Here is a 3,441-nt window from a genome sequence, read left to right as displayed (position 1 = left end):
TCACATTCTGAGCATAGCTGAGAATCAGGCAGGACTGTCTTTCCCTCGCAGATCCTTCTTTCCAGAGATCTCTTTCCTATCAGCATTTACTGATTCTTTAAATGTGGTTTTCAGTAAGTAACAACAGCAATAATAAATGGCAAACAACAAAAATCCTTCCTGTTGGATATTATTTCATGCTCATGTTAAGTTTATAAGTTAACTTAGGAAAAGATGATTTTGAATCTTACTCTCTAAGAATATAGTCAGTTCTTCTATTTTTGTTCTGTTCTACATCTTTGTCCTGCAAGAACATTTAAAGATTGTTGTCAAATTGGTTTTGTTACATTTCTTCCTAGATATTTTTATCCATTTGTTGCCAATATGCATGAAGCCTTTTCTTTCATTATATTTTCCATTAGTTTGTATGGAGACTTTTGGTTTCTGTATATTAATTTCACAGCTTGCTAGCTTAATGTGTTTTCTTATTTCTAGTGGTTTTGTTTTTAATCGATTGTCTTGATTTTCCAAATACTCTATCATATAATCTACAAGTAGGAAAGCCTTGCCTCCTCATTTACAATATTTATTCCTCTGGTTTCTTTTTCTTCTGGTTGTTTATTTATTTATTTATTTATTTTTAAAGATTTTATTTATTTATTTGACAGAGAAAGAGAGATCACAGGTAGGTAGAGAGGCAGGCAGAGAGATGGGGAAGCAGGCTCTCTACTGAACAGAGAGCCTGACATGGGGCTCGATCCGAGGACCCTGAGATCATGACCTGAGCTAAAGGCAGAGGCTTAATTCACTGAGCCACCCAGTCTCCCCTGTTTATTTTATTTTTAAAGATTTATTTATTTTTGAGAGAGAGCGAGCAAGCACAGGGGTAAGGGGCAGAGGGAGAAGGAGAGAGAATCGTCACTTTGACTCTGTGCTGAGCCCAGGGCTAGACATGGGGCTCAAACTCAATAACCTGAGATCATGTCCTAAGCTGAAACCAAGAGTCCGGTGCCCCACCAGCTGTGCCACCCAGGTGTGCCATGTCTGGTTGCTTTAGATCGTTCCTCCAGAGCAGTGATAGTTAATGGAAATAGTACCAGCCCGAGTTTTTTTCTGGCTTCAGTCAGAATTTCTAGGGTTTCCTTATTAAGCCCATGCAGCTTTTTGGTCTAAGACTGACATCTTTAAAAAAAAAAAATCGTGTTCATCAGTTTCTGTTCTATTAAGACTTCTTTTAAAAATTCAATACTGCAGATTAAATAATGGTAGCTGATTTTTCAGTATCTATGGAGCTGGTTATATTTTCCCTATAGCTTACCAAAATCATGAATCATGTTAATAAATTTCACATTGAATCAAACTTTCACTCCCGTACTAACTCCAGTTGGTCTTCATACATTCCATCTACTATACTTTATTTAGGATTTTTGCATCAATATTCATAAGATCTGTAATTTTCTCTGTCTCTTATATAAATTCCTCTTTTAAGATTTTCTTTCTCTTCTAGAATTAGATTAGTAAATTATCTTTTTTTTATAGATTTATTTATTTTAGAGCGAGAACATGAGTGGGAGGCGCAGAGGGAGAGGGAGAGAGAATCTCATGCAGACTCTGTACTGGACATGGAGCCTCATGCAGAGCTGGATCTCTCAACCCTGATCATGACCTGAGCTGAAATCAAGAGTCAGCCCTTAACAGAATGTCCTACCCAGACACCCCGGTAAATCGTGTTTTTCTAGACTTGGATTATCTCATTCACATTTTCAAATGCATTGGCATGGATTTCAGCCAAGGAACCCTTTGATTCTTTTAATTTTCAGTCTCTGTTGATATTTCCCATCATCATTCCTCCTGTTGTGTGCTTTTGACGTTTCTTTCTCTTGCCTTTAGGCAGAAGTATGTTTTCAGAGAACCAGCTTTGATTTTATTAGTCCTACTCTTTTTTTTTTTTTTAAAGATTTTATTTATTTATTTGACAGAGAGAGATCACAAGTAGGCAGAGAGGCAGGCAGAGAGAGAGAGAGAGGAGGAAGCAGGCTCCCTGCTGAGCAGAGAGCCTGATGCGGGACTTGATCCCAGGACCCTGAGATCATGACCTGAGCCGAAGGCAGCGGCTTAACCCACTGAGCCACCCAGGTGCCCATTAGTCCTACTCTTTTTTTTTGTTTTTGAAATTACCAATTTCAACTTTATTTTTATTATTCTCTTTCTACCTTCATGAACAGTACGTTGAATGCATTCACTTTTATTTTTGTTTAATACAATTGTATAAGGACATGAATTTTCATCTAAACACAGCTTTGGTTACATCTCCAGTTCTGAAAGGTGGTATTCACATGCATCTTTCACATTAGCTATTGTTATTACTTATTGTGGAAAGTCCCTGGAGGATTAAGGAAAGAAGTAAGTTGGGGTTCCCAGGATGGGGCTTGGTAAGACAGGCCTTGAGTGGTAGGAGGTAGGTGATGGGTTTTAGACTTGATGAAAATGATATTAAGAAGACACCTCAGTGGCTCAGTTTGTTAGGCATCTGACTCTTGGTTTTGGCTCAGGTCATGATCTCATGGGTTGAGGGATTGAGCCCTAAGTCAAGCTCTGCCATCAGCAGTGAGTCTGCTTGAGAATCTCTCCCTCTGCCCCTCCCCCCACTCACATGCTCTCTCTCTGTCTCTAAAATAAGTAAACAAATAAATCTTAAAAAAAAAAAAGCCATTGGAGATTTCTGGTTTGGAAAGTAACAAGATGTAAGTGTTGTTTGAAAAGATGGACATCCGCACATTAGCAGTTATCTTATATAGCACTTCATCTTCTCCAAAACCATTTTGGACAGGAAAAGCCTTTTCGACAGGAATGGAAAAAAGAAGTCACCTACTTCCTTCTAAATAGTGATGTGCTCAGATCACACAAATGAATGCCTTCCTGGAATCTCTTGTGATTACTTATTTATTCACTTAAAAAATATTTTATTTATTTAAGACAAAAAGAGAGAGCATGAGTGGGAGGCAGGGGCAGAGGGAGAAGCAGACGCCCTGCTGAGCAGAGAGCCCACTTTGGGGGCTCGATTCTAGGGCCCCAAGCCCAAGTCAGATGCTTAACTGACTGAGCCACCCAGGTGCCCCTCATGATAATTTTAAGTGTCCGGCACTTGGCCAGAAATCTTCTGTTACTGATTCTGGAGTTTCACATAGGAATCACCTTTCCTAAAATAAATTGGGCCATGAAGCAGTTATTCATTTCTACTACAGCACTTGGTGTGATTTCTCATTTGGAATGTAGCTTTGCCTTCAGTGGCATCTTATTTCTCTACTAGATTGTGAATTCTTTACAGAAGTACAGTATGTTTTAAGCTTGAGGAGGTCAATTCATATTTGTTAGTAATTTATTTTACTTAAAACTCATATAATTATAGAATTCTCACAATGTGCATATGAACGATTGAAATACTTCAAAATTATTGTCTGC

This window comes from Mustela erminea, chromosome 4 (genome assembly GCF_009829155.1).
Source record: "Mustela erminea isolate mMusErm1 chromosome 4, mMusErm1.Pri, whole genome shotgun sequence".
Lineage (NCBI taxonomy): Eukaryota > Metazoa > Chordata > Mammalia > Carnivora > Mustelidae > Mustela > Mustela erminea.
Note: the sequence above shows the minus strand (reverse complement) of the source record.